Genomic DNA, 14,955 nt, shown 5'->3' with positions numbered 1-14,955 from the left:
CATGAGCTTTCTGCTCTGAGGTGTAGGGTCTTGCAAGAGAACAGTCCTATGATCACTCTCAAAAGACAAACCTCAGGGAGACTTTATAGACAGCTCCCCACTTGTCTCCACTCCAAGTAATGCTGATGTCTCTTTCAGCTCTCTGCCCTCTGAAGCACTGTCCAGTAGCTCTGCGCATAAGCCTCCCCTCAGCATGTTTTGATTGCGATGGATCATGGCACCAGGCGTCATTCAATGCAGTTCCTTTGAGGAGCACAATTACATAGGTGGAAGTTCACTCTCTACTAGGCAGTGTTTCTAGGTTTGTGTTTCCTAGAACGGATTTTCGACTAGGGAACCAATTTCATATCATCTTAAATGAGAGATTTGATAGCAAGCTGAGGTGACATAATTTCTTGACTCCATACTATCCACAAACAAATGGGTTAGATGAGATGTTTAATAAGACCATTCAAAATATAATGTCAACTGGATCCCCAGACAGAGACACTTAATCCTTTAGGTACATGAATGTGGTATAGGGGGCTCCCTGACCTCTGACCCAGGAAGGATGGTCTGTCTCTGAATGCCAGTCTGGGAACAGCTGAAAGCTGTACAAGTCACATACTGTCACCTAAGCCAGCGGTGAGAAAAGAAATATGAATCGGGTTCCAAGCCACAGAAGCTGGAATGGCGCATTGACTACATTTCAAACAGATTTGTAATTTCTTCAATGAGGGAAGTGGTCTATGTGAAAAGTAACATGGTGACGCCAAACTAGGCTGCACCGAAAAATCCTTAGGCACAGAGAATTGGATCAACTGGGGAGCTACGCTGTACACTTTCTCTATCAGGGGATGAGTGCTCTATCTATCCAAAGGAGTTGACACCCTCCAATACAGATATGGAAAAGGTCAGGCAATAAATCAAAAGAGAAAGTACAAAGGACAGCAGTGTTTAGCTAGGGCACCCTAACGAAAGGACAATTTAAAAACATCCCCTCTGACATATGAATGGGGTTTGTGCAAACTATGGAGGGACAAGATCAGGAGGAATCTTTTTTATGGATAGTGTGTTTACAGAAAGAAGAGAGTGAGCAGTAGGCCCCATTTGGCAGACTGAATGTCAAAAAACGAGGCAGGGATTTACAAAGTCAAGGAAGGAGTAAATGATCTGGAGCAGAGGGTAGCAGATACCCTGGACCAGGATGCTTCACGTAATTATGCTCTTTGTTACCTTATGAAAAAAAACAATTATTGAAATGACAAGAAGATGCTAAAAATAGAAAGAGGGTATGCAACATATGGATATCTTGTTATGTAATATTTAGACTTGTCAGCCTTATGGTGGTCTTCCCCCAAACCTTTTACATACTTCCTTCCTATTTTTGCGGATTCTTTTTATTGGCTTTGTGGACTCTGAGCACTTTACCAATGCTGACCAAACTAAAGTGCTTTTGCTTCTCCCCTAAACATGGTTACATTTGATATATTCACAATTGAGATATTTGTTTTATTTGTAAGTCCCTAGTAGAATGCACTACCTGTGCCCAAGGCCTGTTAATTAAATGCTAATAGTGGGCCTGCAGCACTGATTGTGCCACCCACACAAGTAGCCCTTTGAACAGGTCTCAGGCCTTCCACTGCAGATCCTGTGTATGCAAATGTAATGCCACGTCCACTTGCCATGCATTTAAAACCCTTTGCCAGGCCTTAAAACTCTCCTTTTATTACACATCACCCCTAACGTAGGCCCTAAGTAGCCCAAAGGGCAGGGTGCTGTGTAAGTAAAAGGACAGGTTTTGCATGTCCTGGTAGTGAAAAAACCCTACATTTGATTTTCACTACTGTGAGGCCTACTCTTCTCATATTAACATTGGGAATTCCTTAATACTCTTTTAACTTGTAATTCCTGACGAGAGAAAGTAGTGGTTCTGTCATGTTTTTATCTTTGGAATGGTAATCTTTACTGGTAAAGTTGTATTTTAGAAATACCACTTTTAGAAAGTGTAAACAACTGGGGATAAGCCTATATCTCTCAATGTTGGAAAGCTTAAATAGTTTGAGCTATTAGGACAGACACTTACAACTTGTGTTTATCCTGGTTCATTTATTCAAACCTCTTCACTTGATATCTTAGATTGAGTTTTCCATTTTCATCACATGGAAGAATGAAAACAATGTCTTTCAGTTTTCATATCACAAAAAACATATAGGTTTTTCCCAGTTGTATATATATATTAACGGCCCTGCCTATTCTCTGTCCCGTGGGCTGAACTCCCCCTTCTTTTTCAAACTTTTAGAAAGTGGACATTTCTCTGCTATTAAAGCTCTGTGTGCCTACAGCCTGTCTCCAGTACACTTCTGGGGTAAGTACCGGCTTGACTTTTTGCATTCTCTCAACAGCCACAAAGAACCAACGCATTGTTGCTGTGTGGGAAAGTCGACTATTCTCCTCGACTGCTTGAAGAAACCCGGTGCATCATCTATGGAACCAACACCTCTAGGTTCAGCGCATCAAATTCCGAACAGACACATCGCCAGCACTGCCTGAAGAAAATTGATGCATTACCTCGACTGCAAGTTTCACATTCGCGCATCACGCATCTGCACCCCGCATCTCGCTTTGCACCTCAAGACAACAGTGGTAGCAGATGCGGTACAACCACCAAGAAAATTAGGCTTCTTCATTTGATTTTTCCTCCAATGGTCAGGCTTGGCCTGTAGGGGAAGACTTATTTTCATATGCAGCTGCTGGAGCATCACATCAAATCAGTGGAAGATGCAGATTGTTTAGTGGATCATGCAGGAAGCTTAATCACCTTTGGACAAAGGGTCTGCAGAGGGTGCAGAGGAGGTAGAGAAAGGTGGGGGTATTCCTCATTGTTTCCTGGTGCTAAAGAAGATGGCGGGTTCAAACCAATAGTAGATTTGCGCCCTCTGAACATCTTCCTCTGCTGTTCTTTTGTGAATCACCCCAGGGAGGTGAATGCCTCTCTGGGGGTTGTATTTTCCTTGTCATGCAGTACATTGAGACACTGTCCTAATTTTGAGAGAAAGAGACAAAAAGAAGGCCATTGATTGATGTCCACAAACAAGCAAATCTAAAAGTTATTTTTCAACACATACATTCACCCTAAACTGGCACCATTAGCAATAATACATTTTGTGAGGCACGTGCTAGCCTCATAGCTCCTACAAATGGCTTTATATCTGTAATCGCCTTCAGATTAAACCAATCACAACACATAAAACAATGGATGAAGAGATTGCTCTAGAAAGCTCTGACCTCTTAAAAAAGAATTGTAAATAACATAAAAAAACTAAACATAAAAGAAAGGATGGAGTTAGCAGGGGGTTTCATCATTTATGTGTGGTGTTGTTGCATTTCTTCCCTTGCTCAGTTAATGGGGTTCTATCAGCTGCATGTGTGGTGTATTTCCTTTTCTTCCTAAGGTTAGTGTGTGGTGTATTTCCATTTCTTCTCTCGCTCAGTTAGCCGTGGTTCTATCACCTGCATGTGTGGTGTATTTGCTTTTCTTCCTCTTCTCGGTTAGCTGGGGTTCCATCATCCACATGCGTGGTGTATATGCACTCCTTCCCTAGCTCAGTTAGCGGGGGTTCTATCTGCTGCATCTGTGGTGCATTTATCTTCCTTCCTCTTCTTGGTTAGCGGGGGTTCCATCCACATGTGTGGTGTATTGTCCTTTCTTCCACTGCTCAATCAGCTGAGGTCCCATCATCTACATGAGAGGCGTAGTTCCCTTTCTTCCCCCATTCATTTAAATGGGGTTCCATCATTTGAATGTTTGGTGTATATTGCTTTTGATCATCCGCTCAGTTGGCTAGGGTTACATCATCCTCATGTGTTTTATATTTCCCTTTTCATCCCCTACTCAGTATGCTGGGGCTCTGTCATCTACAACCTCCACTTATGTCACCTTATTCCACTACAGAGCCTCAGGGTGTTTGAGGAGGACATTTCCATTCTGTCAGCTGGAGCCTTCCTCTGGTTGACTCTTCTTTCCACCTTAACAGCTGCATGTTTTTGCCGCCCTTCCCCACTAGTAACCGGGAAATGGAACACACCCCAACACATCCAGGGGGACATGCATCATTCTAAATACCGGTCGCAAAGGGGCATATTCGCATTTGGGATGCATAAACCCAAATTCAAATTTGCAATTTAAGTCATCGCAAAATTTGCGATTACTTAAATTGCGGATGCATTTAGGGAATTGCAAATTGCAATTCCCTAAATGCAATGCATAATGCAATTTTAAATTGCCATTTTGCAATTAGGGATCGCTTATTACTATCAATTTAAAGTTGATGATATTTTGGGAAAACTTTGAAAAATGTACTACAGTGCATTTTTTCAAAGTTCCATGTTACACACACACATGCCTTTGGGGACAGTCAGGGGCACCTCAGGGTGTCCTTTTGGCACCCTTGAAATTGCATGCGCAGTTTGCGTGGACATTGCTCGTGCAATTCTCCGACACCTTTTAAAACAATGCTTTTGTGAGGGAGATACTGCTCAGAGAAGAGGTAAAAGTAAGAAGTTCTACACAGCCAGAGTGAAAATGCAGTAAGACCAGCGCATTCCACATGTCCAAGTGTGAAGCTGCGTGTGATGCAACATAGCGAGAAAGAATGAGGCACAGCTCTGTTTCCTGCCCTGGAGCCCAGCCTGCCAAAGCCAGCCAAGCCTGCTTCAGTACATCATATAACAACCCGACCTGAGACTGACGAGTGCTTCTCAGCTCTATGGCAACGGTGAGGAGGCACTCTGCCCAGTGTAGGAGGGGAGCTTTGCGTAATCAGCACGGCGCCCTCAACAAGCAGGTGTCTGTTTACAGTGCAGGGAGCTGTGAAGAAGCTGAAGGATATGCGTTGGTATCTAAGATGTTGTATACAAGCGTAGGCACACCTACGTAAAATGCTTGTCTGAGATTTTACTTCAAACCTGTGATAGGCACAACTTTGTTTACATTGTAGCCTGTGCCCACAGAGCAACACTGAGGGGTTGTGTGTGGAGTGAAATGGTGCCACTCTTGCGGCGGGCACAGCAAATAAAAACAAAAACTGCCACCTGCCAAATGAGTGCCTAAGGGCTAATAAATACACCGAGTGGTCCTAGAGTGGTAGCAACGTGCTGGAAACTAACAACAGGAAATGCGCCTCCCTCTAAGTTCACAGAAGAGCACTGCCAAATCCTCCTCCAGATTAAGGGGCAGATTTACAACCCCTTTTCGCTACTTTTCACATGTTAAGAGGGGCTTGTAAATCTGCCCCTAAGTGTTTTGTTTGTTTACCTCCGCGTTGACAGACCACGTGGTGCAAGAGCTGAGGCTGCCAATTGAATCCCTGTCGCACCAACAATGTGCGTAGTTGTTACTGTGCAACTCCTCCGTGTCAGACAAAGAGGCCATAGTGTACTTCTGTTGGTACTTTGTAACTAGTCCATAGTGTATGTCCCACCCCCCCACTGTCCTAATATCCATTAAGGTACTGTAACAGTACCTTAACAGGTGTTAGGACAGTGGCTATGACTGCGGTGGAAATGACTGCATAACTCCTAGCTACAAAGCCTCATCTTGACTAAAGGGGACACTTGAATTACTGTAGGCTCTTCCCATGGTTAATTTGTTAACCCAGATTGCCTGGTGTTGCTTTAGAATGTCAAGCCACCCTTTTTAGGTCTCGGCCTGGCGAAAGCAGCCCATACGCTGCCCTCACCATGCGAAGGCTTCTTGGAATCAATACAGATTCCGAAGCAATGTCCCAGCTCCGCCTTCAGTTTTCATTTGTGCGCGTGGCATGGCGTCACAAATTATGCAAAAGGCAGCGCAATGATTGCACCGGAGGCATTTCAATCCCTCCTGGTTACCACAATGTCCCCTTTTGGCCTCGCCCAGCGGGATTGGATCTCTTACCGGCGGCGTGACACAGTAGCCTTAATATTAACTTGCTGCACTTTTTTTTTAAGCCATCGCATGTGTTTGTTATGGCGGGCAGCTCCAATTGCACAAGCGCGGTTATTGCTACATATTCACAGCATCCACTTCAGGGACACCGTGCTCTGTTTGTGTTTGTTTTTTTTTTACTTTAAAACTGAGCATGGTGCCGCTTCACGGACACCGTGCTCGGTTTATCGATATATTTCTTAACTTTAGCATTGAGCGCAGCACCATCTTCAAGGACACCGCGCTCAGTGTTAAAGTTAAGAAGTATATAAAGAAACCGAGCGCGGTGTCCGTAAAGCGGCGCCTCGCTCAGTTTTAAACTTAAGCATTTTAGCGGGTGGGAAGGCGGTTATTGACGTCATTTATGTCAATTGTCTCAGAGTGAGCGTGTTCTGAGACCTCCACTTTATAAATTAACATATTCAAAATTGGCGTCTGCGCATCTTGTTTTTTTTTGTTTTACTCCTTAGGGTTCCCTGATCTGTGAAATGTCCTTTTGCGTTCCCACTCCTGCCTCTCTCCCCCCGGTCCCCCTCCCTAATCTCGCGTGGCATATGTGCGCAGCGGCATTAAATTGTGCTTTAATGGTTTCCCTCCTTCTCCCAGTCTGGAGTAAGGATTACGGTAAAGTGAGGTGGAAGAAAGAACCAGCAGGATTTTGTCCTGATTTTTTTGGACCATGCCGTATCTGCCGTTGGTTTTTGCTGAATGGTAGAATCCCTTGTGAATGCTTTTTCCAAGTAATATTACTGATTGGTAATATTGATGGTGAACTGTCGCACCAGTGAAAGGTGAAATGCCAGTTTTTATCACTGCTTTAGGATAGAGGTGTGGTGTGCCTAGACTTGCACTCTAGAGTGAGTACTGCAGCGCTTTAGACGTTTCTTGCCTCATGCCACCTATGATGTTGTCATCTGCCAGTGAGAAGTTATTGCAGGAGGGTTCATCCCTCACAGAGCTATCTGTGTTGTCTTTACTCCCTCTTCCTCCCGTTGTCTTTTTGTGTTTACTCCCACCCCTTTCCGTTGTTCGTATTGTCTTTACTTCTCCCCCTGCTCCTGTTGTCTGTGTTGTCTTTACTCCCACCCCCTCCCGAAGACCAGCTGTGCCTTGCGCCAATCTGCCACCCAGATTGATAAATGACAAAAGAAGTATGGGGGGATGAATAACCAATTTATTTTCGGTCTAGTGCACAATTAATTACCCTAACGTTAATATATAATTCTACAAGGACCAATGTTCAATTAATTTGACACACATGCAAGCCATGGGACTAGATTCTGACCCAAAAATCACTCCAAAAGTATATTAATGATAAAACACACAACAATATACATACACAATGACACAAAAGATATATATATATAGTCCACCATGTGACTTCAACTATGGGGACATAAGAATGGACACATTTAGATTTGCAAGGAAGCTAAAACTAAGGAAATATTTCAAGCTGGAACCCGGAAAAAAGAAAGCTGGGGAAATACCGAGCAGCCCAACTCTATTGGAAGCAGGAGACCGCACAGGATTTGATGAAATTTGGGCTTTACAAGAGGAATCGGGTTCGACTAGCAACATCAAGTGTAGACCGAGCCATTTGCAATACCCCCTTTAAACCCAAATCCAGTTTTTTACCTACCATGACACATGACAACTTAGATGTATACCAAAAACTCATCACAAAAGATCTGAAAAAGTTGTACAAAACTACGAATAGGAAACATGTTGCAATTAACAAACTGAATCAATGTTATAATAACTTGGTGAAGAAAACTTGATTCCAATAAAAATATCATTGTCCGCCAAGCCGACAAAGGCGGAAATATTGTATTGTGGCCACGTAAAATGTACATTGATGAGGCGGAATCACAACTACAGGACTCGTCATGCTGCAGGAAAAGCAACCTGGCCGCAATTGGAACAGCATGGCAAGACCAGAACTCGAAACTTGTTGCATGGAGAAGCGGCAATCTAATTTCAAAAGAGGAGTTTGACTTTCTTAAAAAGGAACACCCGGTGATACCATCATTTTATCTGTTACCAAAAGTACATAAATGTATGGACAAACCACCGGGACGTCCCATCATTTCCGCTATAAATAGCTCTACTGAAAACATGTCAATATACATCGATTATTTTTTGCATGACAATGTTAAAAGTCTGAATTCATATGTACAGGACTCATCGGATTTCATCCGTAAATTGCAAAATGTGATGTGGAATTCTGAGTGTTTGCTCATTACATTAGATGTATCCTCACTGTACACTTCTATAAGGCACAATGATGGAATTAAGGCAGTCAATCACTATTTAAACAAACGTGCCATCAATTTCTCTGCTCATAACAAAATGTTGTTATCTATGATCAGGGTCTGTTTAGAGCAAAACTATTTTCTATTTAACAACCAAGTGTATCAACAGACCAGGGGGGTAGCTATGGGGGCCTGTTTTTCCCCCAGCTTAGCGTGCTTGCACATGGGCTGGTGGGAGGAATAGGTCCTCATAGGACGACACTTAACAACCATGCAGAATCATGTTCCCTATACCTAAGATACATTGATGATCTTTTTCTGATCTGGCGGGATCTATGCAGGAGGCACATTCTTTTGTGGAACAACTAAATATCAATGATCTGAATTTAGAGTTTTTAGTAAAACATCAGTCTGCTTTCTTGATATAGAGGTGTATGTGGAGGATAGTGGGTTGGCTACACGATTACATAGGAAGCCGACAGCGGGCAACACTGTCCTACATGCGGCGAGCCAGCACCCCCACCATTTGATACACAGCATCCCCTTCGGGGAGATGCTGCGCATCAAAAGGATCTGCAGTACTGAATCAGAATGCCTCAAAGCCCAGGAGGCCAGTAAGCGGCGGTTCCTAGCTAGAGGCTACTCAGAGGGGATGTTACAGAAAGCAATAAATCGTTCGAGAGCAATCACTAGAACTCAGGCCCTTACACCTAGGACATCGGATGATGCCGCTAGTGAGGAGAAAATTTCAGGGCAACCAAGGGTTATTGTCACGTATAACAGACAATACAAAGAGATCAGAAAAATGTTCACCTGTAACTGGAATCTGGTGACAGGGTATCCTGTCATTGGAGGTCTAGTAGGGAAGAAACCCAACTTAACCTACAGAAAATCCACATCCATGCCTGACAAATTAGTCAAGAACTACCTGGAGCAGCCACTTTCGGCAACTTGGATGGCACTAAACAAAGGATTTAAAAAGTGCCCCAACTTCAAAGCGTGCAGATATGGTTGCAACAAAACTCAATACCAGGTCCCTTTCAAGGATGTTCCTGTACAAATAACAAAACAATTGACTTGCAAAACGGAATTTGCAGTTTCTGTGTTGCAATGCCCTTGTGAGCTACGGTATGTAGGAAGTAACCGACTGCCGGCTCACAAGCGGATTTTGCAACACATAAGGGCCATCACTACAAAAGACCAAGCATATCCGGTGGCCCGGCATTTTGAGAATATTCATGACAGTGACCCAAAATATTTGCAGTACTACATAATCGATTGTGTGATGCCACTAAAACGGGGTGGTAATAGAGAAGTGCTATTACGAGTCCTTGAGACCAGATATATATTGGAGCTTGACATCATAACCCCAGGGGGCCTCAACACAAGTGAGGATCTTTACACATGCTTATAGATCCTCGGGAAACATTTTTCTGGCAGAATCAGCTATATCAGGACAGGCATTACCCAGATGACTCCGCCAAATAATATCATGAGTGGGGGTCAATATAAATAGAATAGCCTGCCTATAAAAGAACTAACAGGAACAAATACACATTTTTTTACGGGTCCTCCTTTCCAAAAATGAATTTTACCCTTTATACTAGCACCAAGCACTTTATGATTATATTTGCACTAGATTAGCACAACTGTTCTGCACTGAAGGAGAGGTACAATGTGGTTTACATGTTCTAATAACATTGCATAGGCACTTTATACTATCCCACTTGGGATATATTTTGCACATGTGTTTTTTAACCTGGAAACTAAAATACGCGAACAAAAAATGTATATATATGTTTTTAACGATTGTTATACATGTATTTATTGCCCTTTGCGTATTTTGCACATATTTATATTATTTAAATTGTGTATAAGATTTGATGTAATATATTGCATTTTGCACTATACCTGATTCGATCAATATCGAGTTATAGTCTGTTTACAGTTTCCATGTTTCAATACCACTGAAAGTAATAGCGGTATAAACAGTCCGTCTTTTGTGCCTACTATAAGTACCTCCTCTTGTTCAGACAAACACATCATGTGATCAAGCCTGTGGATACAGGCGAAACGCGTCGTGGCGGACATGCTGAGCGTTGAAAGGCACCAATAAAGCACTTTTGTTTGGCACCAGAACGGGTTTCCACTCTTCTTCATGTTGTACTGACAAGGAAGTGTTGGTGGCGCCGTTGGCGTCTGGCGAGACTATATATATATATATATATATATATATATATATATATATATATATATATATATGCAGTACTTTGGATGGGTTTGAAGAAGAGAAGGGAGTCATGTGTCAGCGATTTTTGAGCCGAGGATATAGCAAACAGGTGATTGATAGAGCGATACAACGGGTCAGTATGAAGACTAGGGAAGAACTATTGCACCCTAGAGAGATGAAAGAAGAATATGATACAGTTAGATTCATAACCACCTTCACAGGTCAATCTTACGAAGTTCGTAGAATTCTCAAAAAACATTGGCATGTTCTGAACACAGACGAGCATCTGAAAAAATACCTCCAGGAGAACCCACAGATCACGTTCCGCAGGGGTAGAACCCTGCGTGACGAGCTTAGCCAGAACTATGTCACCAATTCGGGAAAAAGAAGAGAAACACGTGCAGGCTTCGTATGCTGTGGGAAATGCAAAGCGTGCAAGAATAGTCGGGATTGCAAAGTTCTTGCCATTCCTGGTACCAATAGGGAATTCACCATTCGTAAACGTCTTACATGCAGTACTCCATACAGTGTATATGTACTAATTTGTCCATGCGACAAATGGTATGTGGGAAGTACCAAACATGAAGCCAAGAAAAGAGTGCTAGAACATCTGCGGGCCATTCGCTCCCACAACAAACTATACCCTATTGCTAGACATTTCTTTGACACACACATGCAGGCTGAAACCTTGTTGCGTATGGTGGTTATAGATTGTGTTGATCTAGGAGTGAGAGGGGGCAACTATGAGTTATCCCTAAGAAAACTTGAGTCTAAGTATATTATCGACTTTCAATGCCTGTTTCCGATGGGACTTAAGAATTAAAAGTCCACTTATATGAATAAGAAATGTACATTGTTTGATATCATGTATTAGATTTATCAGCCTACTGTTTGATTTTAACATTTTAATTTTTCAGACGAAATTGGAGGACTAAATGACAGCTCGTTATCCTAGAAGCACAGTGACTGTTTCAGGAATAAGGATTTTTGAACTAATGCAGTGACATTATCAATGGTGCAATCATGTCCTTTTCAGTCATTACTGCAATATTGAGCAATTTTGCAATGTTCATCATGGATAAATTTACAAATTCGCCCACTTGGGCTGAACTTATGCTGATGGGACCGTAGCCAATTAGAACACTTGTTCTAGATGAGAAAGCTGATAACGTCCTATAACCTAATCATGGATTTGTTAATATCGAATTTTCTGATTTGGATGGTCACTGTGTCCGATATTGATACAACATGAACTTTATTTGTTCAAATGTCTGAACTGGGTGTGTGTAATTAATTTCTTGAATATTTCTCTCGAAATGCATTTATCAAATAATGTATGACACAATCATGCATGGTATACTCTATTTACATTTTTCCACATATGTGATAATGCTTTATTCATACAGTATACCATGCTGGTTAGATCACAATGTTTAGTTTAGACATTTGACTAGACTAAGATGTCCTCCTATTCACATTGTTTGTCACATGACCTGCACGTAGGATGTGTTTTGGGATTTTAAAAATGGCTGTTGTTATCGGCCTGACGAGCGTGATCAAGCCGTAATGGTGAAAAGCGTCGTGACTTTTCTCGTGCCAGAATAAAGGATTTATAGCAAACGCTGGGTGTCCAGGTCAACTTCTTTATATGAGAGGTACTTTGGAGGGAATTCGTAGGTCGGCCAGTGACCTAACCTGGACCGCTCGAGACAGCAGCAACGCTCGCACTGGTGGAATATATATATATATATATATATATATATATATATAAATATATATATATATATATATATATATATATATATTCACTGAAAAAACCATAGGTTATAGACCATATATAGTTAGGAATTAGCATTTACAAAACCTTGAAAATTCACTGAAAAAACCATAGGTTATAGACCATATATAGTTAGGAATTAGCATTTAAAAAACCTTATTTTACTCACACAAAACCATTGAAATTCCATATATAGTTAGTTGCACTAACTATATATCGCGCACCTGCAATCCACTGCTGATCATGTCACATATTACATCATTCATGACATGGTCAGTGACATCACTGATGACATCACTGATGACATCTCAAATGACATCACTGATGACATCACTGATGACAACATCCAGTGACTGTATGTTTCTGTAAAGTTAAAATATGTCTTACATATTGAAGAATGAGTGGATGTATAAGTGTCTGGATGAAGGATTTAGTAGGTGCGTGACTGACTGTATGAGTGAGTGATTAAATGTGTCTCACTGAATGCATGGGTTAGTGACTAAACTGTCTTAATTTGTGCATCATTATGTCTGTTGTTCTGTAAACTGCTGCATGTGTTGATCATTAGCTATACGAGAGGCTATATGTGTTATTAATTGGTTGCCCAAGTATTTCTATGGGAGATTGAGTTTGTGTGGGGGTGGCTGGAAGGTGTGTGACTCTATGCATAGATGTGTGAACAGTTTATTCACTAGGTGTATGAGTTCAAGAGTGCATGTGGAAACAGCTACATGGGCAGTTGACTGTGTGCATGAGTGTATTGATGAGTGAATGGATATCTCAATGCTACATGTCATAGTAAGTACATATGTAAAACACAGTACATGTGAGAGTTGGCATATATAAATAACTGTGCATGAGAGCCACCGAATGAGTGAGTGGTTGTATCGATCATTGTGAACTTGTATCAGGGATTGTATAAGAGAGTAAATATGTGTTAGTATATGTTTCAATAAGTAAGGTGTGTTTAACTGTATAGTTGAAGAAATGGAGATGAGATTGTTTCTTTGCATGACTGACTGGGTGTGTGAGTAACTCCATGGATGAGTGGCAGTGTGTGAGTGTCTGTATACACTGAGTGTATCTAAGGTTATATTAGAGTCTGAAGAGGTTTATCGTATTAGCACAAGAATGATGTCAAATGAGATGTCATCAGTGATGTCATCAGTGATGTCATTTGAGATGTCATCAGTGATGTCATCAGTGATGTCACTGACCATGTCATGAATGATGTAATATGTGACATGATCAGCAGTGGATTGCAGGTGCGCGATATATAGTTAGTGCAACTAACTATATATGGAATTTCAATGGTTTTGTGTGAGTAAAATAAGGTTTTTTAAATGCTAATTCCTAACTATATATGGTCTATAACCTATGGTTTTTTCAGTGAATTTTCAAGGTTTTGTAAATGCTAATTCCTAACTATATATGGTCTATAACCTATGGTTTTTTCAGTGAATTTCAATGGTTTTTTAATAGCAAATATCATAAGCTGTCGAATGTCAAGTACGTGGTAAGTGAAAACATTTTCGTGTTTATGCACACTGATCTGCTTTGAATGGTGCCCCCCCCCCTCATTTCTATTAGGAGTACTCTCTCTTTGCAGATAGTGAAAGGTAGTTAACGCAGGTCTTTGCCCCCATTGTAATCCGTCGTGCCTGCTTCTCTCTCCATTTGATTGATTGTTATCCAAGTATTTACTGTTTTAGAATTAGTTCTCTTTGGTTCATTCTCTATTTACAAACAAACACAGAGTCGCAATACTCTGTTTAGTCTTTGCAGATAACGAAAAATCGTGTAAAAAAAAAAGAAAAGGAATCGAGCAAAATCAGTAGGCCACTAATGGGATCTCTTTTTGACCTCGCTAAAATAGAAACATTAGGAACAACCCCTCATGACAAATACAAAACTAGTGAGATGAACTGAACTCCACACAATGATGGCTGCAAAACAGCTCGGCTCCGCCACCCACCCCGCCCAAAATAACGATAAAGAACGGCTGCCATGATTGGTTGCGGAATGACCACGACGGAGCTACGAAATGGTGCTGCTCTCATGCTAACCCCAGCTTCAGTCTGAAACATCCAGAAACACTGTAGACTACCAATTCGATCAGTTCCGGTAGCGCCCCAATGTAACCCGGTAGAGAAGAACTAGCTCTCCCCTCTTTGACTGATGGTTCTTGTTGCCTGTCCCTTCTGTTGTCATTTAACAGAACTATTTAGCCTGCTGAAAGGGGTTGTGTTCCGACCGCTGGTTGGTGGAGACATTTTGACTATATTCTGTACCTGCGTTGTCGCGTAATGCGTCATATGACGCGCCGCGTTAGCGCATCCGGAAGTCATCCGGGGCGCGCAGCGCGTAACGTAAGCATAACAAGTCATGTGACTTGTTAATAAAACTTTTCATTGGTTCATTTTACTTTTCTTATTGTAATGATGAAAGGCTTGGTCATATGACCTAAAAATTACGCTTTTCATTACTTCCGAACATTATTTTTTCTTAAATATATGTTATAATGTTCCAGGCTAATGTACTTTCCCGGAAATTTTACAACTGTCCTGCAAGTAAAATATATTCTTTTTTCGAGAAAAAGAGCGTTTCTTCGTCCCATGACGGAGCCGTTGAGCAAAAGAGGGTCGACCTGCTGTCTTAGTCGCCGATACGCCTGAATATGAGATTCTTATCGATCACTTTATGTTGCAGGAATAGAAAACACAACAGCCCTTGACCATTTATCTTTACT

The sequence above is a fragment of the Lissotriton helveticus genome, chromosome 5_1 (assembly GCF_964261635.1).
Source record: "Lissotriton helveticus chromosome 5_1, aLisHel1.1, whole genome shotgun sequence".
NCBI lineage: Eukaryota > Metazoa > Chordata > Amphibia > Caudata > Salamandridae > Lissotriton > Lissotriton helveticus.
The sequence above is the reverse complement of the archived record's forward strand: the minus strand, read 5'-3'. Positions refer to the sequence as shown.